The sequence below is a fragment of the Myodes glareolus genome, chromosome 3, assembly GCF_982192425.1.
Source record: "Myodes glareolus chromosome 3, mMyoGla1.1, whole genome shotgun sequence".
Classification (NCBI taxonomy): Eukaryota; Metazoa; Chordata; class Mammalia; order Rodentia; family Cricetidae; genus Myodes; species Myodes glareolus.
The window spans coordinates 119,233,448-119,260,429 of record NC_142028.1 but is presented as its reverse complement, the minus strand read 5'-3'; positions in this window follow the sequence as shown (position 1 = coordinate 119,260,429).

The following is a 26,982-nucleotide window of genomic DNA, read 5'->3' as shown; positions in this document are numbered from 1 at the left end:
ATACAGAGGGGAATCCCCCATCATATAACCATTATTTTTGTTTGGAAGTTTGTCCAGGTCATTGGCAACTATTACTATGGGATTTTTAATTTTGAATGAGATTAGTTGTGATTATTCATATTACTTTTATATTTGTACTAGAACTTGTAGATGGGAATTTCTGTCCCATCTGGTTCTGCAACCATTCATTACCAAGTAAACACACAAAAGCTTATATTAATTATAAATTGTTTGACCTGTTTCTCAGGCTCATTACTAACTATGTCTTACAACTTAAATTAACCCATAATTCTTATCTGTGTTTAGCCAAACGGTTTGATACATTTTCTCAGAAAAGCATTCTCATCTTGTTTTCTCTGCATCTGGCTGGTGACTGAGTCTCTGCCTTCCTCTTCCCAGAAATCTCATAGTCTGTTCATCCCACCTATTCTACCTGCTTGGATACTCAATTATCAGAGCTTTATTAAACCAATACAAGTTATAATCTTTACAGTATACAAAGGCATTACCCCATAGCGTTATTTCTTTTTTTAATTTTTAAAACTAGAACTCTGAATATAATCTCCTTCATTTAGCTTTTTTTCCTGAACATTATCCATAACAACTTGCAACCAACACTCTAAACAAAGACAGATATCCATAATTCATTTTTTGGGGGGGGGATGTACATGTAATTTTATAGGCTACTTCCTTCTGACTTATAATCTTTGAGAGACCCTAAGAAAATTATTGTCAAATCCTGACTGGAGTATTCTGTTAGGTTGGATCACCTTGGAGCTGCTCTGGATGTTGAACTCAGAGGAAACTGCAACAGAGGTGTTCTGAGATGTTGAATTATCTGGGCCATGTATTTCAAGGGGTCTTCCTGGACCAAACCTGATTTTTCTTAATTGAGAAATAATCCACAGCCTCTCACTCCCTGTGGAAATAAAAGCAGAACCTCTTTCCCCAAGTAATATGTCTTTTGTCTTAAATTTTGAAGTCAAGATATTTTTAAAATATATAGATTGGTTTAATCTGGCAGCATTTATAATCAAATATTCTTTAGCAGCTGTTGTTCCTTCCTCAGCAGTCAAACAATTCAGAGACAACACATAACATGCAATAACAGATTCTGTCTATTTTTTTATCTTTACATGCCTTTTTCTATTTCTCTAGTTCTTTCTTAATGACTTTCTCTATCCTTTTATCTCCCAAGCCCAAGAAAATCTTTTTAACATACTGTAAATCATGTAGAGGTGTTTTTCATCTGAATCTGTCTTTACTGTATATAGCTATCTTTTCCTGACCAATTGAGTCTTTAGTCTGCAAAACTACATGACTAGGAATAAAGCACGAGCTTTGACGACTGGCTCCTCCCCATTCCTTGGCTTTCTGAGAGTCTAGCTTCCTGATGGAGGTACTGGCAGAAGCAACATTTATTGCCACAACTCTGTGGAATTCCTAGGTCCATGCTACCACCAAGAAGCATGCTGCAGGATGCTCATAAGCACTATTTAAGTGTTTGGTAGCAGGGCCTCTTGAAAGAGCTATGCAGTTTTTGCCACTAACGCTGAGTCAAGAAATCACTTTTAAAGGAGGCAGCTCTCTGCTTGCCTGTAGCCAACCAAGTCCACCTGAGAAAACGCTGCTAACAAGAAGCTGTGCTTGACTCTGTTCTATTGTGTCTAGAATTCCTTCCCAAGGTCTCTTAGGTTCTATTTGAATGTAGTTTACAAATGATGCCAAACATTGGTGACCATTTGTAAACAGAAGTTTCTGTCCGGCCCTGTCTTACAGCCATTCAGTTCCAAATAAACATGCAGAGATTTATATTGATTATAAACTGTTTGGCCTATTGTCCAGGCTTATTACTAACTAGCTCTCACAAATTAACCCATAATCTATGTTTAGTCACATGGCTAAACATACTCAGTAAGGCATTTTCATTTTGCTTCCTCTGCATCTGGCTGGTGACTGTGTCTCTGCCTTCCTCTTCCCAGAATTCTCCTAGTCTGCCACCTCACCTATACTTCCTTCCTGCCTTCTGACCAATCCACATTTTATTAAGTCAATATTAGAGGCAAATCTTACAGTGTACAAGAGCATTATCCCACAGCAAGGACTTGAACATCTAGTTAAACCTTCTTGCCCAAGTCACCTTTCTTCTTTGGTGGAATGATGCAAATACTGAGGAGAAGACTAGGTTGCAAGAGTATTGGGACATTTCTTTCTCCATGGTATTGGTATTGAAGTCTGCTTGATCTATCAGCAGCTTCCTGCTGAGATTCCACTACTATTGACCCTAGCAGTCATTATCTAGCTAGTCCTCTTTGCACCACCTTCTGGTGTGGCTCTTCATGTTCTACCAAAGTCAGTTCTTTTCTTATTCTCACATCCTTAGCCTTCCATGCCTATTTTAGGATTCCATAACCCTGGACTTATTTCCACATTCCCCATGTCCTAGGCTTCTGCCCTGAGTTTAAAAGCTCCTGGCTCCTATCACTCTGTCCTGGGATAGTTCTATCCTCCTTTTTGTAACCTCAACAATAGACTTCTGTCACCCCAAAATGTAGAACTCAAAGCCTGTGTGCCTATGACCTCTTTTCTGTCTATCATGAATTGATTAGCCATAAACATGTGTAAGAATCTCTGTAGTCCAGCCAGGCAGTCGTGGGGTATGCCTTTAATCCCAGCACTCGGGAGGCAGAGGGTGCAGATCTCTGTGAGGTCAACGTCAGCCTAATCTACAAAAGCTAATTCCAGGACAGGCTCCAAAGCTACAGAGAAACCCTGTCTTGAAAATTAAAAAAAAAGAGAAAAAAAACAAAAACCAAAAACAATGTACCACAAGGACATGTACTCATCTATGTTCACGGCAGCATTGTTTGTCATAGCTAGAACCTAGAAACAACCTAAATGCCCCTCAACCAAAGAATGGATAAGGAAAATGTGGTACATTTGCACAATGGAGTACTACACAGCAAGAAAAAGAAATGGCATCTTGAAATTTGCAGGCAAATGAATGGATCTAGAAAATATCACATTGAGTGAGGTAGCCCAGTCCCAGACAGACAAATATGATACGTACTCACTCATAAGTGACTTTTAGACATAAAGCAAAGAAAACCAGTCTATAATTCACAATCCCAGAGAACCTAGACAACAATGAAGACCCTAAGAAAGACACACATGGATCTAATCTACATGGGGAGTAGCAAAAGACAAGATCTCCTGGTGTAAATTGGGAGCATGGGGAGCATGGGAGAGGACTGAAGGGGAGGGGAAAGGAAGAGAGGGGCACAGAGAAAAATGTATAGCTCAATAAAATCAATAAAAAAACACTAAAAATGTCTGTGGAGTCAAATATGCCCATAAGTGACTTAACAGCTTTATTTTCAGTTCATTTTTTCCAAATACCTATATATTGATTTCCAAAATGACTGCACAGTTTACACTCTTACCAAAGCCTCACCAGCATTTGTTGTCTCTCTCTTTCTGTCTCTCTCTCTCACACCACACACACGCACGCACACACACACACACACACACACACACACACACACACACGAAATTCTGATGGGTATGATAAAATTTCAAAGTAGTTTTAATTTTTATTTTCCTGATGGCAAGGGTATCTGACCACTTTAAAAATATTTATTAGGCATTTGTGTATTGAGAACTTTCTATTTCAGCTCCTGTATTAGGGTTACTATTGCTGGAAGCCGGAGCTGAATTACAGACCATGTGGGGTTGCTCCTTATTTGCTCTTTGTGACTTGCTCAACTTGCTTTCTTATAGAACCCAGGACTAACATCGTGGAAATTGCACTACCCACAATGGGTTGGGCCCTCCCCATCCATCACTAATTAAGAAAATGCTTTACAGCCAGTCTTATTGAGGCATTGTTCTCAACTGAGCTTTCCTCCTTTCAGATGACTCTAGCTTGTGTCAAGCTTACATAAAGCTAGCCAGCAGAGCTCTATAGCCTAGTTTTTAAAACTGGATCAGAGCTTATATTCTTAAACACTAATTTTTATGGAAATATCTAAGAAACGTTGTCATGGAACTTGAGCCTTGAAAATAAGCTTGGTTTGCATAGGTGGAAAGAGGTTAAGAAACAAGAGAGGGAAAATGTCATCACAGTAAGTGTGAAGCATTGGTGGGTAAAGACAAAGTAACAGTAATATTCAGAGACCCACACTGGAAAGGCATAGACCACAGTGACCCTCACATGCCTGAGAAGAAAGAATTAATCTTCTTGGCACTTTTTAATTATGCATTTAGCAAGTATTAGTTTCTGTGCTAAAACTTATAACTTTATAAGATTTAAACATGTATAAGCTGACATGTAAACACACAAGCTGGGGGAAAAGCATCATGGTATATGGAAAATATATAACCATTGCTTGCTCAGTAGCTGTAGAGTGGAAAACTATGAATTCTGACATTTTCTAGCTTCAGGCAACTTTAATCAGTAAACAAAGAAGGATATGAGAATAAAGAAGCTATCTTAATCCATTTAAGAGATAATCCATAAAAATAAAGAGAATTATAAACATAGAGCACTGTTGCTTAGCTAGCTGGAAAACAAACCATGAGTGATTTATTATACTGGGAACCAAAGTGGCAGTTTTTACTTTAAATAAGTTTATATTTCTTATTCTGTGATTTGGAATTTCCTACTCATTTTTCAGTTTGTAGAACATGCTGTTCTTTATGTACACACTGATGTCTAAATGTGGATACAAATGTTTCTGAAAATGAAATAAGGCAAAGGAAACTTCAGACCGAATTTCATTTACTTTTCCCTTGAGATCACTCTTAATAGTTGGTTCCATTTCAATTGTACACAATTTAAAAGTGACTCTTAATTTATTTCTTAGAAAGACTCTGAAATCTGTTTTAGAGATGAAAAGAGAGTTGAAATAATAAACTGTAACACGATTTTAGCAACTCTGGATCTATTCTGCTCTCTCTGTACATATAACCTCATATTCTTGGCCAAGTCTCTCTATATACCCCAATGAACATGATGTGACGTCAGTATAATTTCAAATTCACAATTAAATTTTGCTGTGCAAGCAAGCATATAATCTTTTCAGTCATTTATGGATTTATTTTAAAACATCACTTGGTATTCATTATGGGAAAATACTGGGGTAGGCCCCAATAAAAACAAATTATAGACAAAATCTTTCCAAAAATATTACAAGCTAGTAGAAAAGGTAATGTATCCACCCAAGAAATTACCATGATGGAAAATATGCTATCTATATGGTGGGGCTGACACAGTTAGTTTACACAGAGAAAGTGTGCTCTCTTTGACTAGTATGATTAGTAACGTAGAGTGACACTGAAAGATGGTAGCTGTGCCTTGGGAAATGATATAATTCTAAGACCTGATGTTAGTGGCTAAGGATGTAGGTTTAAAAAAGGGTGATATCGAAGCTTATTACAATGAGAAGTATGGTCTGCAAAGCTAAGGAAGAAGAAATCAGCACAGGGTGGCTAATTGTCTCAGAAATGTAGAAACCATATCACAGATATCCACAGAGGTTGGGCATCCATGAGCCAGGGAACATGCTGACATTTGCCATGTTTCAGTCAATGAGACATGATACAAAGCAAGATTGAGAAAAGAGCCTCTATTCTGACGTGGTTATGTAATGGAGGACAGTGGGACTATAGCATAGCAAGAGAATGAAAATGCAACATAGTCAAAGTATTAGTGAGAAGGACTAAACAATGGCTACTTGAGATCTATTTTATGGAACAAGATATGGTTAGGGTAGAGTACAATGTAGGAAGCTGCAGAATAGATCCCTAGTTCTAGAAAAAAATTGATCCATCTTAATAAACTTAAATCTCAAGAGAATCAGAGAAACTCACCAGGACATTGATCGAAACCCACAGCTAGGTATTCATCTTATTTAGGTAACTTACAGTATGTCCTTTGAATGGAAATCACACCTCAACCAACTGCTGTTGCCATTGAGAAAGTTCTAATAGATTTGGTATTTGGGTATTTTTTCTATGTCTTTAATATAATAGAAAGTAGAAGTGATTCAAAACAGATTGGAGAGTGGCAAAGGCAGTTATCAAAGGCTTCATTACAATATAATGATACCCTTTAAAATAGTTATTAAATGAACCATTTATTAAGTAGAATGTACAAAAAGTAGTTGTCGATAAGTAAAGGAAGTCTTAATAGAGCAGTTTTCTAAACCGAGTGATTGAATGAAAACCTCTTTGACTTCTCCACTACTGAAAGACTCAAACAAATCTGATCTATTTGTCACTCAGTAGAAAAAAAAATTTAACTGCAGACAAGCAAAGATAATAATGAGACCCTAACCTTCAATCATGGAGGAAATCGTCCAGCAAGTAAACCAGGATACAGATTGACAATAGCATGGCCCAACAAGTAAATCAGGATGAGGATTGAAAATGGAGCCTCTGCACTCTGCTTTTAATCCCTGTTTGGGGGTTCAAAGCCCTATGTATGTATGTATACAGATGGTCAGGGTCTTGGGAAATAAAACTTTCTATGGTTTCATGATGTGAAGCTCATACTTACGCTGTATACTGTAACCATGTCAGCAATGTCCTCACATTTTCAATAACGTCAGTGATGTCCAAATAATGTCAGCGATGCCATGAAGATGTCAGTATATCCTCATGAGTACTAAATGTTTAGATACAAACTGAAATACTCGAACTTGCAGTAGAAACTGGTCCAGCTCTTTAACATGACAGTTATTAGGATGGTTATTGTGTCTAGACAGTGAACACATTTCTGAACTAGACTCAGTAATTTACACTTTAGCCAGTGCTAATTGAGCAGACTAATAAGAACCTACAAAATGGGAACAACTCACATAGGTTGCTAATTTAAAACATCATAGAATCTATAAAAGACAAAAGTAATTAACACTCAAACCAAAGATATGTTAAAAATAAGTGCTGGTACCAACCAATTCTCAGTAACATATCCCTGTGTAGACAAAGACATAAACTTTTTGAGTGAAGACTAAGGGCAGGTTACAGACACTTGAATCAAAGAAATCACTATGAATGTCTTTACCAGGCATTAATCTTTTTGAGCACTGCAAAAATGAACACATGAAAGAATATTTGTAATTGGTGACCAATAGTGTAAAAGCTTTCTAGTAGAAAAAGTCAACTATGGTTTGTCTGTACCTGTGGAAGACTCCAACTTCTGTTGACTGTATTGCTATAAGATCATTTAAATCAAGAACTGCTTTCCATCATTTGAATATAAGTGATTTGTTATAGTTCTTGAGTATGATAAGAAATATATGATACTTGAAATCATAGTGATATCAAACAGGGAAGAGTAAACAATGGGAAACTGAACCATTAAATAGATGTCTGAACCAGAAGAGTGACTGATCTTAAAGCCTCTTGTACCTGTGGCAAAGCTACAGTCAAAATTAACCAAAATTTAGGGAAGAAGAAACTGTAGTTTAGAGCAAAAGAATGGATTATGTTAGGGGCAAATTCAGTATTGCATTTGTAACTCTAGAAAGGCTCAAGAAAAAAACAACAAAAAAGACACTGCTCACAATTATATCAGATGCTCAAAATGCTGAATATCTTATAGTCAGGATAATACACTCCTTCTGGTGCCCCATCCCCCACCTTTAATGACAAGGTAGAAAGTAAATAAGGCTGCAAGCATGAGGGATATTGTTCCTCAATAGTTTTGGCCTTATATGTGGTGATTAATTATACCTATTATTTATAAGTCAGAGAAATTTTAGTAGTTGGACAATTACTTTTGACTTATTTTTACAGTTGCAAAGACTATCATTCAAGAAGAAAATCCAATACAAGTGATTTGTCATAGTTCTCAGCAGGCAATATTATATAATTTTATAGCTCAATGAACAAATTCTCAGAAAGAACCTTGGTTAGAATGGACAGACAGAGTAGCTGCCTACTCAACACATTACAGCATGGTATGTACAGACATATCCTCTGTTGTAGGTAGAAGATTATTAGCCATCATAGGATAAAATAATCTTCTTATGATGAGACCAAAAACAGTGTCATTATGTGTCAGCTCCCACTTCTTTGGGAACTACTATGCAATGACACAAAGAAGTATGTGAGAGAGCTTATGTCATATGTGACAGAAGTGAAATATGTGTGTGGTGACCATACTTCTAGTCAAACATTTTGCTCATATAACAAGTATCTTAGTTTGAGTCTGATAAATAAATACCAAGCAACAATTATATCATGTTGCTAAACCAAGCATTGCCCAACAATACATGGAAGGGATTTAAGGATATAGCTGAAAAGGAAAACACTGTGAGACAAGTTCAATTTACTTTTAATGAGGGATAGGAAATTTATAAAATACAATGAATAGGTTCTTTTTAAAGAAAACTCTCTTTTAGACATGAAACAAGACAATTGGCCTGGAAATGATGATATTTCACTGAAGACTCAAGACAGCTAGAATAAAATAAATACTTATGGATGATGTTAGTACTCAGAATTCAGGAGTTCACATCCCAACCTTTTAGGTCCTGTTCATTTTTTTTTCATAGACAAAGAAGCTATAAAGTCATGAGTTGATTTTTCTTAATACTATCTCTAAGGGGAGCATTGATTAAAAGACTGCAGATCTCCAAATTCATAAAAATTTTCCAGGACATGTGTAAAATACACTGCTGGGCCATGGTGGGCCATGAGCACCTTCATTCTAAGATGGGACCTTAATAAAACATATCCTGTATGTAACAGCAGTAAGCAGTTATTTTGATTATCAACCCAGTGCTCCCTGTGGTAGAGACAGGTGCTTGATTTCATTACACTACACAATAGAAAGAAGTCCCAAGCCATGAGTATGACTGTGAGCACGTGCTTTTAGGCCCCACTCATCTGAGACACAGAAGTTACTGATCTGTGGTCACTTGCAATGAAATCTGCTCATCATAGTAAGTTCTATGTTAGCGAGGCCCTGTTCTAGTGAGAAAGCATAGCAAATGCCACTGTAAATCTGACTGGATGACTGTTTGATGAAACTGAATGGTGTCATATAAATATAGTAAAACTTCAAGTACCTTATATCAATAAACAGTCTGATAATATTGAAAAGGCAGGTCAAATGCATTAAAAATTAAATTGGAGCCTCCTTCGGATGTAACATTAATGAAAAATGAATGGTCTGTGAAGAGCTTAGAAAGCACAGCTGAGTAGGAGATTTTAGGACAATTTTATTATAGGTTACATATGATAGTAGATCAGGAGGATCAAGCAATCAAATCATTAGAAAAAAGAAAGATAAGTTTTTGTGAAATAACCTTAGAGGTGGCTGAATTATTCTTCGCATCTATTCCTATTGCAAACTGGTTCATTAGTAATTAGTTATATTTGTATCCTTAATGGAGTACCTTTTATATAAACATGAATACCCAGAAGAATTGGAGTGCTTTACTAGGAAAGTAAAGACCACATGGCAAGGAGGCAAACTGGGAAGGAAGGTACAGATCATCACTTCTGTAAAATAATGGTTTTCCAGCCCATGACTAGAACTGAGGGATGAGCTCCAAGCCCTGGAATGCTCCACCTATTAAGAATTATCTACTCATTTACCTTGGGTTTTGAAGTGCAGTCATGGGAGAAAGAGTAGGTGCTTAGGTGCTCATATAATGCTGCAGAGGACAACACCTGGATGTATCTGTTCCTAGAGTTCACAACTCACTCTTCTGAGTTTAACAGTTAGCTGTGATTATAATAGCTCTTTTTTAGTCATGTGTACTTCTTACAAATAATCAAGCTTCAAGATAAGTATGAAGACCCCTGGCACAATGTGCTAGTTTGACTTGGGATTTTAGTACAAAAAACTCACACACATAAAACAGCCACTGTATTTGGAGTTCTAATTGCCATTTAAGAGGCACACTTAGCTTCACAGTGGTGACTAAGCAGGCTACCTTTCAGCTGGGGAACAATCACCTGAGTGTTGACTCAGTAGCAATCTGTGTCCTGGGTTCTCCTGAATATATTCATATGCTCTGTAACATTAAAAACCAAGGAGTCTGGTTCTAAGTTAGTCATACTTATACTCCATTTGGCTATAAAAATATTTTTATATTTTATGTATTTTGTGTGTAAACATGTATATATGCACATGCATGCCACAATGCATTTGTGGAAGTTAGTGGACAACTTGTAAGAGTTATTTTGTTTGATTTTTTTAAGTCTTAAAGTTTAAAACTTGAGTTGTCAGGCTTGGTGACAGCTGCTTTTACCTGCTAGGCCATCTTGTTACTACTCACTTCTATTTTATGGAAGGCAAATACACACAGTACATGAATTTATATACACTACAACATACTGGTTTTAGTATGCTTTTGGTTTCTTTCCAGTCTTTGCTAACTGTAATACCTACTTGGTCATCAAAGACATAAACAAGATATCAATTATCTAAGAATAGTTTTTTGTTGTTGTTGTTGGCAGTGTCCATGGCAAAGTACAAAGTATAATGATTGCAGCTGTCTCAACACTATCTTTTAATTTCATCTTAACAATTACATATTAAATACAATATGTTAATTTTTATTTGCCTTGATTCTTCTTGATTTGCATTTCCTTAAGTATGCAGTGAGAAAGACACTCGGTACTTAAGTGTATTGTTTCTCTAAGAGGTGACGGAAGAACATCACAGACGACTCAGTAACCGGTTACTCAAGCAAGTATGGTCCGTTGATCTCACATCATCATTGTTTCTTTTCAGATTAAAATCAGAAAAGGAAAAGGAAATGTAGAACAAAGTCCATAACAAATGTGACATAATCTATCAGGTGTTTCTTTTCAAAGAAAATACCACACATACCAATTCTCCCAGCCAAGAAGTAACAATGTATATACAGCTGTTAACAAAACAACAACAACAACAACAAAAAAACACAATAAAACCTCATCCAAACCATAGTATCTAGGGATTTTTGACTATTATTCTTGCAAACAGCTCGTCCATGCATAACTAATACATCTTTATAAAGTTAGATAAAGCAATGGTATGTCACTCAAAGCCTCAAATAATCACAGACATCCTTATGAGGAAGAATATTCTAGTGGTTCAAAACTCTTTTTCATAAAACCAACCAAGGGGGGGCTGGAGAGATGGCTCAGAGGTTAAGAGCATTGCCTGCTCTTCCAAAGGTCCTGAGTTCAATTCCCAGCAACCACATGGTGGCTCACAACCATCTGTAATGAGGTCTGGTGCCCTCTTCTGGCCTATAGACATACACACCGAAAGAATATTGTATACATAATAAATAAATAAATATTTTAAAAAAAAAAGAAAAATAAAACCAACCAAGGATAAACTCTGAAGACAGACCTATCTTGGGAATGAGCAGAATTTGAACAGTTACTTTTCTGAAAATCAAAACTGGAGAAAGAAATCATAATGCATCTCCAGAAGAGTGTCACTATATACAGAGGGAACTGTGATAAGAACTCTGTTTTGTCATTAGATACAACAAACCCAAGACATAATGTGTATTTTAAGTTCCTAAAATATAATAAAAACTGTTATTAAATATCTCTATACCTGGTGAAATCTTTTTACTATAATACTGTGGAAAATCATATTTAAGAAAATTACAACTGATAAAGGTTGGCAATTTCATAGGAAGAACTTCAATCAGGGTAAAAATAATACCAGGTGTATTTTTAGGCACATAGAAAAATGCAACATTCTGGGATGTGGACAGTTACAGCTAACAGGAATAATGAATCCATCCATCAACACGTCTATATTAAAAATCTTACATTCACCTGAGAGTTAGCCTGTAGCTAAATTTTTAGGCAAACTTCAAAGTGCAGCACTTGATAACTAACAACTACGTCTCTAAGTATTTCATTAGTTGAATGTAAAACAAAGACAGAGTTTGAAAGTGTAGAAAATCTTTGTAATGGTAATCTTCAGTAAAAGATAATCAAATTCAAATACCAAAACTGTTCTAAGCTCCATCACCTATACAACAAGCTTTGGCTTTCTCATGTCAAAAATGCTAATTTTTTTCCATTACCCTTTATTCTATAGTCTATAACTATTTTCTTTATGGTTACTATGGTGATTATATTTCACATCTGAAAGTTATTACACTCTAATTTGAATTTATACCAGCTGATCCCCAGCTGCTTCTCAGTAGGTTGTCAAGAATAATCACAACAAGAACTCCTTAATCATATCCTCAAAAATCACTCATTACCCTGGGTTCTAACACTTTGTAAACAGCTTGTTTACTTGACAGAATGCTTCACCACAACTTCTATTGGATGACTATTGTTTCTCAGTTTCAGAGTCAGCTGTGGCGGTTAGATGCAAATACTGTCCCGAGTGCACAATGCCCTGAGATGCATACGAGATCTTCTGTCCTAAGAAGCATAAGATAAAATTAAATATGCTAATAACAAAATTTTTAATTATTGGCAATAATTGTATGGACTGAAGTTTAAGTTTTCAGTTACATAAAGACATAATAAACATACAGGTAGATAAAGGTGGGTAATGATTAAAGTTCAGGATGTATGACTATGTCATCTAGAAACATTAATTTATAAGTTATTTATTAAAAGGAGTTTGAATAGACCTATGCACATGTTCCAGAAGCATACTTTCTGTTGGAATTTATTAGAGCCAAGATTCCAAAATAGGAGCCTATACTGGTTACTTCTCTACTTTTGTAAGGAAATCTCATGACCAAAGAAGCTTATCAGAATAATCACTTAATTTGGGTATCATGGTTCCAGGGGGTACTATAATCCATGACCATAATGACAAGAAGCATGGCAGTAGCAGGCAGCCATGGTACTGGAGAAGTATCTGAAACTTTGTATGTTGAGACAGCAACCATGAGACAGCAAAGACAGAGTCAAATGGAATGGCGCGGGCTTTTGAAATCTCAAAGCCCACCACCAGTGACATAACTTCTCCAATAAGGTCATACTTCCTAATTCTTCCTAAAAAAATTTCACTAACAAAGAAAATTCTTGAATTATACAAGTCAACTAAAACAAACAGATATTGAGATCACTACTGAACAGCAGTAGCTGCATATCATCCTTCTGTGAACCCGGAACATTCTCCAAAATAGGTCACAGGTTAGGCGATGTCAATTTTTAGTGAACTCTAAATACAAGATATCACACAAAGCAACTTTCCCTCTCATGATGCGATGAATTTGGAACCAGTAACAGAAATAAATCAGAAACTGTGTTCCTAGAAGCAGAACCATATATTCTTAGTCAATGAATCAAAAATGAATAAATAATCCAAAAAGAAAATTAGAAATCATTTAAAGATGAATAAAGTGAGAATAGCCCAAAATTTTGGGGATACAATAAATGTTCTGCTATTGGGGAAATGTATGACTACATTCAAAAACATAAGCAATCTCAAATGGACAATATAAATTTACATACAAAGGGGTTATGAAATAAAAAACTGTCTCAACCCCAAAGTGGCATAAAAAAAGAAATAACAAAGATTAGTAAGTATAAATATTTTATTAAATATTTATTTCTTACTTTTTAAATTATGTGAGAACTTGAGAGATGGTTTATTTGTTCAGAGCCCTGGTTGCTCTAACAGAGGACCAGGCTCTTACAGAGGACCTGGGTTCAGTTCCGAATACCCACATAGTAGCTCACTGCCATCTGCAACTCAACTCCCTGGGAATCTGATGGTAGTACTGATGGTATAGTGGTGAGGATGGTTGTTTCCAGGGAATCTGATATCCTCTCTTGGCATCTTTGGGTCCTAAACATATATGGCATAGAGATAGACATGCATACAAAAATATCCATATACATAAAATAAAAATATATTAATCCTTTAAAACAATTGTATGCATTTACGTGGTTGTGTGTGGATATACACATATAAGTGCAAGTGCTGGAAGAGAAGTAAGTGTCAGAGTTCCTGTAGCTGGAGTTACGAAACAGGGAGTTTACTGATAGGTCCACAAATCACTCCTTGAGGTTTTAGCCAGTCAGCAGCACCTTAGGCCATCTGTTGGATCAAAGATAATGTGCAAAATAGAATATGCTATTAAATAAAATTATTCCTTACCACTAAGACAACTTTATGAATCTAAGTAGAAATGTGTTGCAACCCTACTTCTGCCTTTTTCTTTATAAGCCTTGGTCTCCACTTTTACCTTCTAATGACACAAACTGTTAGTAAGAAAAGAGTACTGTAAATGGAGGTTTCTCTGTCCTGCTCTGTCCCACAGCTGTTTCTAAATATTCACTCAGAGGCTTAATATTAATTACAAACTACTTGGCAGAATAGATGAGGCTTATCACTAACTAGTTCTTACCTTTAAATCAACCTATTTCTACTAATCTATGTTTTACAACATGTCTCATAACTACCTGTGTTCTAAAATGTCTTGCTCCTCTGGGGTCTGTATGCTGTCTTTTCTGACTCCACCCTTCTTCATCTGAGTTTCAACTTGATTGTCTCACCTAACCATATCCTGTCTGATTATTGATCAAGCAGCTTTTGCTATTAGCCAGTAAGAGGAATATATATTCACAATTTACAGAAAGATCATTCTACAGCATTTCCTCTTTCTGTCCAATCAAAAATGAAGGTTTCAACTTAAATATAGTAAAATTCCATATAACAAAACAGCTATAAAGTAAGAATTACAGTTACAATTTCTCGTCTATTTGTATTTGACAAAATTAGAGAAAATATTTAATTATCTATATAAGTGAGTTTAAAGTTTTATATCTAACTTACATTTTTATCCTAATTAAGAAAAACTATAATTTTAACTATCTAGTCTTCAATTCCATCAAAGACCTGAGAAGAAAATACCTGAGTAAACAGGAACTATAAGCAAGAGACTTCAAAAAGATATAAGAAATGACAGAAACAGCTGACTGCCTTGCCTGTACAGTCACTCAAGGCTCTTCTGAAATGTTGGGGCATCTATCTTTGGCCTATAAGACTAGCATATTTCTCAGACATTTTTCAGAATCAGGGACTTTAAAAGGACTTTCCTACCCTAACTTGAGAAAGTTTGACAGGTGTTTTCATTTATCCTACTGTTCATTTTGAATAGTAACTGTCAGTAATCAAGGTGAGGGCATTTTCTTTGCCCATGTGACTAGTTTTTGCCACAAAGAAAAGAAACTCGAAACAGAGTTTCTTCAATGCCCATTATTTTCTCAAGAGTAGATTGGTGCTTACAGGAGCAGACATATCTAATGTCAAAGGGATTCTAAGTTATTAAAAACATTTCAAATGCCATAATCTGTAGATCTTTGAAGTGCCTAAAGATTACCTATCTGAAATATATCTTTGTATATATAGAAAATCTAGCTAGCATGACTAGAAGTTTGACTATTATAGTGTCTATTAGTCTGTATTTTTAACTGTATTTTACATTTTTATTGCACTGTATAAGCATATTACCTTAAACAAGAGTAGAAATATACATAGAGTATAACAAAATTGACTTTAAATGTGTATCAATAAACTAAAGTCTATACCAATGTAAAATATTTTAAAATTAACAGTTGTTCTTTTGAATTAAAGTTTATTAAATAATTTTCTAAAATATCTACTCTCTTTTTTTTATTATAATAGTGCCACAGAGCCATCTAAGAGTTGACTCAAGAAAATGTTTCAGGTTCAATTCCTGTTCTCTTTGGTGAACTTGGAAAGTAAAGTGAATATTCATCTGAGTTGTAGTTTTTCAGTACAGTGTGTGATAATACAACTTTCAAGATTATAAGTACAAGAAAAACTAAGAAAAAGAGAAGAACAAAAATAAGTTTGCTACATTATTATTATTTTAAGTTTCTTCCTCTTTCCTGATTACAAAATGAAAGTAATTTGGAGATTATGCCTTGTGCTTTGGGGAAGGATGTTACACTAAACTGAACATCAGCTCAGAGACTTAAGACATAATTGCTAGAAAGCTCCAAATTTGTAAAAACTCGCACACAATAGAATGTAAGCATGTGTGCCTTCTAAGACACAAACTGCAGAGTGATAGTCAAATCTGGATAGAACACAGGAAAAAGTTGTTCTCATACTTCTATTGAGGAAGACATATCACATGTTTGCAGCTCAGCTGGAAAAACAGAAAAATTTACAGATGAGTACTTGACTCTTTGGCCAAGTAATTTATTTTTAGAAGTCAAAGAAATTCATCTTACATATGTCTACAGATTAGCCAACAATGACGAGGAAGAACGCCGGTTTAGGAGGATTGAAAAACAGAATGCATATAACTCTTGCATACCAATAACCATTGAAAAAAACTGAAAAGCATTAAATCTTTTGTTGAGCACAGGTTAAGAATTTGCATACTGATTGCTGTGTGTCTAAGCTGCTCCTGAGAATTCCTGTGGTGATTATGTTTCCTTTGTTAATGATCCTCACAGAAGGTTGACAGAGTCACATCTCAGACAGGTTGCTGCTCACTTGAACAAATCTTTCTGAGATCTGAACAAATAAAATTTTTCATTTTGATTTGTGTGGTGTGTGGGGCTATTTAGATGAAAGGTAAAATTAAATAAAATCATAAAAACATGACACTCCTAATTATTTTTAAATTATTTTAGATTGTTTTTGAGATTATAATGTATCATTTCCCTCTTCCTTTCTTTCCTTCAATCTTTCCCAATGATCACCCTCTCGCTTTCTTTCAAAACCATGGTTTTTTATATTATATGTAGTTAAAATTATATATAGATATGTATATTCTTTTGCTTTATATATGCAATAAATACACATATATTTATATATCATATATCTTTCTATTTGTATAGATTTGTATATATGTATATCATATATAGTCTTAAATATATAAATAAAACCCACTCAGTCTATACACACACACACATGCACGCACGCACACACAAACACACACACACACACACACATACCTGCACACACAGAGACACTTTCAGAGCTGACCATATGGCATTAGTTCTTCCCTGAAGAAGAATATTTCTACTGATTTTAACATTCTTTAGGTACTTGTAGTTCTTTGTTTAGGGTTAAGGGCTAAGATTTTTCTCTTCTAGGTATTTATGTGTATTGGTGTCTTTTCTTGTTCAGGCCATGTTTTGCCATTCATGTTAGTGAGACTTAAAGGACGTAGCCTCTGATTCTTCTAGGATACACAATGTCAAAGCCAACTCTGTTTTCCTGGCTAACCCTTATATTAGTGGAAAATTCACAAAAAAAATTTATTCAGTTGGTCATGTGGTTGTAAAATAAGGCTACACATGAGAAATGCAACATTATTTTTAGGGACTGAAAGTTGTATTGAAATCTTAATCCTTACTACTTCTGAATGTTACAAACTATATTTGGATATGAACCCTGGGAAAAGGTAAATAAGGTATAGGGATGCCAGTAGAAATCCAATCTGACTAGAATTCTACATGAATATATTAGAACTCAGACTCCAGGAATAACTACACTAAATAAAATCCTTGTGAGGACAGAGCAAGAAGGTGGCCTCAGAGGAAATCAACCTGGGAGCACTTAGATGTTGTATTTCCATCCTCCATAATTACAAAACAATAACTTTCTGGTATTTAAGCTGCTGAACCTGTAGTCTTTCACTATAGTTCAAAGTGAAGCCACGATAAGCATAAATTTTGGATGTAATGTACCTCATACCAAGGGTTTTCCAGCTGTTTTCAGTGAAGGGCCTCTTTTGAAAATTTATAATCCATTGCAGATCAACTCTTCTAAAAATAAAATATTACATGTTTCGGTGTCACAACAATAACAACTTGTTATAATATTTCCAAACAAAGTTTGTACTTTTGTTGACACAAGTCAGTAAATACTAACACATGGACGTTTAAGTCCACAAGCCATTCTTAAAGTAGAATTGTCTGTCACCATTCACTTATGCTGCTGTAAAATACTTGAAACTGGGCAGTTTTGTAAGCGACAGAAATTAAGTTCCCATAGTTGTAGAACTTAAGGGCCATGTCTGGTAAGGAAGTTCTTGCTCGTTCATTCAGTGCCAAAGGGCTTTCAGCAAATAGTCTGTGTTTTCAGTGGGTGGGCATTCACCCCACAGCATTACTAGGTAACAGAACCTCAGGAGTGTCCTGAATCTACACATAAGGGCAGAGACCTCAGAAATTAAGCCCTTCCTAAAGGTCCTGATCTCAGCATTGTTTTGATAAAAAGCATGTTCCCAGGATACATTCATATCTTAGCATTACCCTAGAGGTTATTTTATCCAACCTCTCCAATTTAGCGTTAATGTAACTGAGTCATAGGTTGCTCAACAGCATACTGGGTATCACAAAGCTTCTCAGAGTTCCCTATGCCGAGCATGTTTCTATTCAGCCTTAAATAAATCACCAAATGTTTAATCCACTTCCTTTCTAGTTATGTTAATGACAGCCTTGTTTTTCTCATCTGTCCCCCAAGATGTGTATGTCCCCTCCTGTCATCACTAAATAGTTAGGAAAACTGAGTCATTTAATTATCTAGTTTCAGAAACAGTACATCTTGTCTCAATAAATTACATCTGCCACCTGTGAGAGACTCTTGCCTTCTGTACAGGCATCTTGTTTTCATGTACTTGAAATGCATCTTATTATCAACCCTCTTGTGCAATCTTCCCTTCATTTTCTTTGATTTGCCTTAGCTTTTGTATATTACAATTTATTCTGGAATCTTCTAGCCTCTTCTGTCCTGGGTGTTTTGTATCTTGCACATGCCTCACCCTTGATTACTTCCTCTCTGCTCCACCACTTGCATGGCTTCCTGAAACTTGTATTGTGTTTACCATGCACTGTTTTGCATAGCCCTCAGACAGATATTAATTTTGTTTAAAATTCTTCCATTTACATTGAATCCTTCCCTACTATGATCAAGTCTTATTTGGTCTGCATTTTATAAAAGGTTTAATTTAAAAGGTTGTATTGTGTGTGTGTGTGTGTGTGTGTGTGTGTGTGTGTGTGTGTGTGTGGTCTTTTGAGATAGAGTCTCTCTATGTAGCCCTGGTTGTTTTGGAGCACTCTATGTAGACCAGGTTGACTTTGAACTTAGATATTCACCTACCTCCACCTCCCATGTGCTAGGAATAGACATGTAGCATTTTCTTAGACATTATTCCTTAAAGCTTAAAAATAAAAATAAACTTAGTGGTGTTTGTAAGCTCATAGTTTTGGGCTAATAATTTAAATTCTATGGGACTCTTGTTTTTAATGTAAAATCATTGACCTAAAGTTTTTACAAGTCTCCCTTGACTAGCATTATAAGTTCTCAAGATTTACTTTCACTTATCTCTGAAAGAGGCTGCCTAATCAATCATATTTCTTGAATACTTCATTGTTTCATTTAGAAGGTTTAACCTTTAAGTCAAGGTTGACTTCAAATCTTAGGTAGCCACCTCTCATTATTATCTCAACTGTCTTTATTTCCACAAAGAATTATGCCTTATGCTCAGTATTTAACTTAAGTAATATTATATTTAAGTTAGAATTAAATTAAAATGCTGACTGTCCCTTCCATGTGTGGAAGGCTTTACTCCATACCTTGGAGCTACTGGATGACAGTGGAAGCAGAGTTAATGAAAAAGAAGTCTTAATGTTTGGTGTTGTGCCCTTTAAGAAGATATTGCATCTTTGAGCTCTTTCACTTCTCATTTGTTTTACAGAGGTCAAGAGGTGAGCAGCCTGACCTACTCTGTTCTGTTTCTACTCTTAAAGACAGCATCTGAAATAACCTATTCTCCTTATACATCAATGATTATAGATATTCCATGGCAGTAATACAAAACAAACAGTAAAAGTGTAATAAGTAATACTGAAAGTCACCATCTCGTCAATGAAAAGGTATTGAAAATAAATATGACTTTTATAAAAATAAGCCTTTGCTGGGAATAGATGTGAAGCTTAGTATATAATATGCATTAGGATAGATCATGAGAAGTTACCTTTTTCTGTTAGTTAGAAAGCAAAATAATCACCCAAAAGATCACATATCATCACTACCATGTTTCCTTCTGAAATACAAATTTTATTTGATGAAAGTTCTGTTGAACATCTATAATTTGTCCTTTGGCTGATCAATAGATATGGTGTTCTATTTAGTGGTAAAAACAGCCTAAAGAGTTAAATGTTGTTGTGTATGTTTTATAAAAGAAAGGAGTTATGTTTAAAAGCTCTTAAATAATTTGCCAATGTTACATAGTTGACCATATATTAAACCCACACTATAGGCAAGTGCTTCTCACTGCAAAGATTTTGCTTCTTTCTCAAACTATCTAAAAGAGTAACCCTGCACAGATCAGTGAATCCCAGTTTTGAAACAACCATTTAAATTTGTATTGTTTAAAATATTATATACATTTGAAAATAAGAGTTTAGTTCTATATACACTAGTGTGAGTGGTTGGCAATGAGGCTGTTAAGAAACTTACTGAAGCAAAAAATTATAATCCTACTCAATTTAGAGATTTAGTAAAGTCTATATATGTGTCTTTGTGGTAATATCAGAAAATAGTCACATCACTACATATCTGTGTGCACAAAGAACAGTATCTAGACTGGTACCTGAAGTATTCTGGAAGTAAGAGCAATCCTAAAAGCCAGAGGGTAGGAGGAGGTAAAAGTAAGGGAGCTTGCAACTTTGACTTTTTAGTCCTTTAAATTGCTTCCATCTTTTCCAATATTTACTGTAAGAGTCTGCACTTTCCAATGGATACCCACACCTGGTTCAGGCTGCGGGCTTTCCCGAACTCGAGCCCACGAGAATGGACGATTGTCCTGAGGGTTGGAAAAGAGACACACACACAAAAGAGACCTTTGCTCATTCACCAGAGTAAATGGCAACTTTATTAAACTCAAGTCAGGTATTTATACCAGTGGACTAGAAGGATTGAAAATGCAAGGCCTCCTCCCATCCAGGAGCAGGAGGGAAGATTAAAGTCTTCCCGGCACCTCGGGCAGGGTCAGCTGGGGAGCCAGGCTAAGGGCCCATTGCTAAGACCTTGAATACAAGTGGAATCACCATAACAAAGAGAACCAGGTTCTTGCTAAGTTATCCCCTCAAGCCAGAGCTAGTGCAGAGTCTCCAGGGAACCGGAGGTCACACAGCCCTGCGAAACGCCAGGAGAGAAGGGAAGAAACTTTGGTAGCTACAATTTACCTGATGACATCTAACAAGATAAAGAAGAAACATTCTCATAAGCCTTTATTTTGAGGGTTAACTACTTTCCCTATTAGAAATACTTCATGCTTCTACTAAATATCTCATGCTATAAAACCTATGATTTCTAAAGGTGACCTCAGCATAAAAAGTCCTGCTTGTCTCTGTGTGTCACTTTGTTGTCACAGCTTTTATGTATATTGTGTCTTTCATTGCTGCTGTTATGAATGCAATTCCTATTCAATAAATGATAGTAAGTCTATAGCACTCCCAAAGAAGAAGGAGGAGGAGGAGAAAGAAGAGGAGGAGGACGGGAAAGAGAAGGAGGACAAGGAGGAGGGGGGTAACAGGAGAGGGAGAAGTAAAGATGAATTAGTTCTGTTCCCTCAGTAAGAAGTACTAAGATGTGAGGCCATCAAAGGTTAGAGAGAATTGTATACAGTTTGAACAGTTTAAAAATGAACCAGTGCCCTCCCCCCCTCCCCCCCTTTTCTTTATTTCCTTCCTTTCTGGTTAACTAAAAATATAAACATAAAGCTTCATTCCATACTTGACAGGATTAATGCTTTCTTATTAGAACTTCAAGCCTATGAAGAAGGGCTGAAGGCTGCTATAACTGCATACAAATTCAGTGAGTTGCACAGTCTTTAGCTCTGGTGAATTTAGAGGTTTGATGCCTTGTAATGGAAACATTGTTGTGGCATTTTAATTAAATTTTAATTTAATTTCAAACCAATTTAATTGGTTTGAAAGGAAATGGCCCCCAAAAGGAGTGGCACTATTAGGAGGTGTGGCTTTGCTGGAGTAAGCATGGCCTTGTTGGAGGAAGTGTGTCACTGTGGAGGCAGACTTTGAGGTTTCATGTATGCTTAAGATACCTCCCAGTGTTACAGTCCTTTTTGTGTTGCCTTCTGATCAAGATATATCCAGCACCATGTCTTCCTGCACACTGCCATACTCTTCACCATGATGATAAAGGACTGAACCTTTGTGATTATAACTCATCACCTCAGTTAAATGTTTGCCTTTATAAGAGCTGCTGGGGTCACAGTGTCTCTTCATAGCAACAAAACCCTAACTAAGACAAAAGTTGGCAATAAGGACTGGGGTATTAATGTGTAAGGCCTGACCAGGTTTTGGTTTGAAGGAATTTGAACTTTGGTACTTTGGGTTAGGAAAACAGTGGGAAGATTTAAGCATTGCTTAATGGATTTTACTGTTAGGAGCATGGAAGACAGAGGTGCTGAATGTGATTTGATGAATTGTGAAGAATCAAGAGATTTCAGAGAAGAATGTTAGTATGTGGCCTAGAGACTCGTCTTGTGATAGTTTGGTGAAGAATGTGGCTGCTTTTGTCCTTGTCCAAAAAGTCTGTCTGAAGCTAAAGTGAAGAGTTTTGGATTAATTCCAATGGCAGGGAAAATTCAAGACAGCCTAGTATAGACTCTGTGGTGTGGTTATTTCTGGTAACTCTAATAAAGATTTATAATAAAAGTGAGAAACCTGAAAAAAATAAAAATACAAAATGTTTGGATTGAGAAAAGAGACACAGAGGAGTCGACTAGAGCTAAATCCTGTGCTCAAGAAGATAGATTAAGAAATGAAATGAAGGGAGAAGGGTCCTCAGAGAAATATCCCATCCAGATAAATTTCCAACTCATGAAAAAAAATTATAGGAAAGTGTAGGGCTGGATATAGTGGCGTGCATTTTTAATCCCAGAACACAGAAGGCAGAGGCTGGCACATCTCTGAGTTTGAGGCCAGCCTGGTCTATGAACTACATTCAAGGACAGACAAACTTAGGCAGTGAAGATAACCATCAAAAACCGAAAGGTGATAAATATGTAATTGAATGAGCATCCCATGTTTCAGCCCAGCAAGAAGAAGAACTTGGCAGTTTTGGCCACATAGTTCTGACTTTAGAGTTAAGGACAGAAGAAAAGGATTATGGAATTTGCTTCCCATTTGCCTCCAATTCTATGGAAAACTCCTGAAGCCAGGAATGTATCAGACATGTCCCTGAATAAAGGCCTAGAGAGTCCAGTTTTTGAAGTTGTGAATTTGAAACCTGGATTGCCTTGGAGCCCCAAAGATGTTAGAAATACCTGATGATTAAAGTCACGGAATACCTGATGATTAAAGCTGCTTACAGGGACTGGAACCAGCCCAAGAGAAAAAAAATGTTTCGCAGTCAACAAAGCTGAAGGAGTTGAAGATCTAAAAAGCACTTTGACATCAGACATAGAGATGCACAGTTTGGAGTTTGTCAAGCTGGGTTTTGGTCTTTCTTTGGTACAGTATATTTCCTCACTATATTCCCTTCCCTATGTTTTGGAACAGTAATGTATATCCTATACCAATATATTTTGTAAGCATGAAATATGTTTTTTTAATTTTGATTTTAATAGGGAATTACAGTTAAGAAAGTACATGAATCTCAAAAGAGACATTGATCTTTGAATTTAAAATATATTTGAAGCTTTTATAGACTGTGGTGACTAAAAAGTTTTCTGTCCCCTGATAATAGGTTTCTTCGCCAATGCAGTAAGCCTTATCAAGCTGAATTGAAAAAGTATAACAGGTTTATTTGAACAAAACAGCTCCAGAGCCAGTTCTCCAGGTTTCTCCAGTAATACACTAAGCCATATCAAACTGAATTGAAAATGTATAACAAAAAACTCACCTATCCTCCTGCAACCTTGGTGGAACTCTGAAACACAGTTTGCTCCAATACTGAGGAGACTTAAGGTGGGACCAAGAGCTTGTTACAACAATGAGGGGATTAAGAGAAAGCAAACCTGGAGATAAGACCAAGAGAGCAAGCTTATAGAGGCCTCAGAGGCTTTCTGAAACAAACATTGACAGTACAGGGCATACCAAGAAAAACTGAGGACCAGAATGCAAAGACCCTGATGGCATCATCTGAAGGAAGAGATGGGTAGGTTCCAATGCAAGAATTACTCTAACAACCTGAAAAGCAACATGGTAACACCAGAACCCTGTGGTCACACAACAGGAAGACTTGATCATTCTAACCCAGAAGAAGTAGAAGAAAACAACTTTAAGTGTAACTTTTGGAATATGATGGAGGCATTTAAAGAGAAAATGAAAAACTTCCTTAAAGAAATGGAGAAGGCATACAAAACTTATGAAGAAATTAATAAATTCCTCAAAGAAACCTAATAAACCCAAGAAAAAGCAATCAAACAAATAAAGGAAATATTTCAAGACTTGAAGACTGAAATAGAGGAAATGAAGAAAACACAATCGAAGGGAATTCTGGTTATGGAAAATTTGGGTACACAAACAGGAACTACAGAGACAAGTATAACCAACAGAATACAAGAGATAGAAGAAAGAATCTCAGGCGCTGAAGATACTATAAAAGAAAAAGACTCACTGGTCTAAAAAAACATTAAATCCAACAAATTCTTAACACAAAACATCAGAAAATCTGGGACACCATGAAAAGACCAAACCTAAGAATAATAGGGGTAGACGAGAGAAAAGAACTCCAGCTCAAAGGCACAGAAAATATAATCAACAAAGTCATAGAAGAAACCTTTCCCATCCTAAGAAGGATATTCCTATGAGGTACAAGAAGCTTACAGAACCCCAAATAGAATGGGTCAAAAAATCCCCTTGCTATAAAATAAGCAAAGCCCAAAACATACAGAATAAAGAAAGAATGTTAAAAATCTGCAAAGGAAAAAGGTCAAGTAACATAAAAAGGTAAACCTATCAGAATTACACCTGACTTCTCAATGGAAACAATGAAAGAAAGAAGGTCCTGGATAGATGTGCTACAGACACTAAGAGACCACAAATGCAAGCCCAGACTACTACACCCAGCAATGCTTTCATTCACCATCAATAAAGAAAACAAGATATTCCATGACAAAAACAGATTTAAGCAATACGTATCCACAAACCCAGCCTCATATAAAGTACTAAAAGGAAAATCCCAACCCAAGGATGCTAACTGCACCCACAAAAACACAGGAATCTGATCAACTCCCACCAGCATAACCCAAAGAAGGGAAACACACAAACGCTAGTACCAAAATATAAACAGAATTAACAACCACTGGTCATTAATATTGCTTGATATCAATGGACTCAATTCACCTATAAAAAACAAAACAAAAAAACACATGCTGAGAGAATTGATATGAAAACAGGATCCAGCCTTCTGCTGTATACACAAAATGCATCTCAATTACAAAGACAAACACTACCTCAGAGTAAAGGGTTGGGAAAGTTTTTCCAATCAAATGGACCTAAGAAACAAGCAGGTGTAGCTATCCTAATATCTATCAAAATTGATTTCAAACTAAAATCAGTCAGAAGAGATGGAGAAGGACACTTTATACTCATAACACGAACAGTTCATCGAGATGTAGTCTCAATCCTGAACATCTATGCTCCTAATACAAGAGCATCTACATATGTAAAAGAAACATTACTAAAACCTAAATTGCACATCAAACTCCACACACCAATAGTAGGAAATTTCAACATTTCACTTTCACCAATGGACAGGTCAACCAGACAGAAAGTTAACAAAGAAATAAGAGAACTGCCCCCCTTCAGCTTCTGCTGCAGGTTCTTCTGTGTTCCACTTGACGCTACCCTGCCCCCATGGTCATACTTTTGTCTCCTATGTCCTTGGAATACCAACTATCCCTATTTCAGTGCTGAGGAGTTCCATCCAGAGGGGTGAGTGTGTGCTATCTGGGGCAGACTGTCTGGAGGAGAGCACAGACCCCCCCCCTCAGCTTCTGCTACAGGGTTTTCTGTGTTCAACTCAACTCTGCCTTGCCCCCACGGTCGCCCTTGTGTCTCCTGTGTCCTTGGAATACCAACTATCCCTATTTCAGTGCTGAGGAGTTCCATCCAGAGAGGTGAGTGTGTGCTATCCGGGGCAGACTGTCCCTGAAAAGGGCACGCCCCCCCCCAGCTTCTGCTACAGGGTCTTCTGTGTTCCACTCAACCGTGCACTGCCCCCACGGTCACCCTTGTGTCTCCTATGTCCTTGGAATACCTGCTGTCCCTATTTCAGTGCTGAGGAGTTCCATCCAGAGGGGTGAGTGTGTGCTATCCGGGGCAGACTATCTGGAGGAGAGCACAGCCCCCCCCCCAGTTTCTGCTGCGGGGTCTTCTGTGTTCCACTGGACTCTGCCCTGCCCCCATGGTCACCCTTCTGTCTCCTGTGTCCTTGGTGTGCCAGCTGTCCCTATTTCAGTGCTGAGGGGTTCCATCCAGAGGGGTGAGTCTGGGCTATCTGGGGCGGGCTCTCCTGCTGGGGAGTGCAGTCCCCCTGCCCAGTTTTTGCTGCAGGGTCTTCTGTGTTCCACTGGACTCTGTCCTGCCCCCACGGTCGCCCTTTTGTCTCCTGTGTTCTTGGAATACCAGCTATCCCTACTCCAGTGCTGAGGAGTTCCATCCACAGGTATGTCCATATTTCAGTGCTGAGGATTTCCATCCAGAGGATGCTGAGGAGTTCCATCCAGAGGGCTATCTCTGTGTCTATGCTGAGGAGTTCCATCCAGAGGGTGCTGAGGAGTTCCATCCAGAGGGCTATCTCTGTGTCTGTGCTGAGGAGTTCCATCCAGAAGGTGCTGAGGAGTAACATCTAGAGGGACAGGAGAAGTTCCTGCTCCTGCACTGAGGAGATCCACCCAGAGAGTCAGTCACAGCAAAAACTGAACCAAGACACCAAGACTCTCCTGGCTCCATTTAAAGGAAGAGATGGGCAGGCACCAATGCAAGAATTCCTCCAACAACCTGAAAGGCAACATG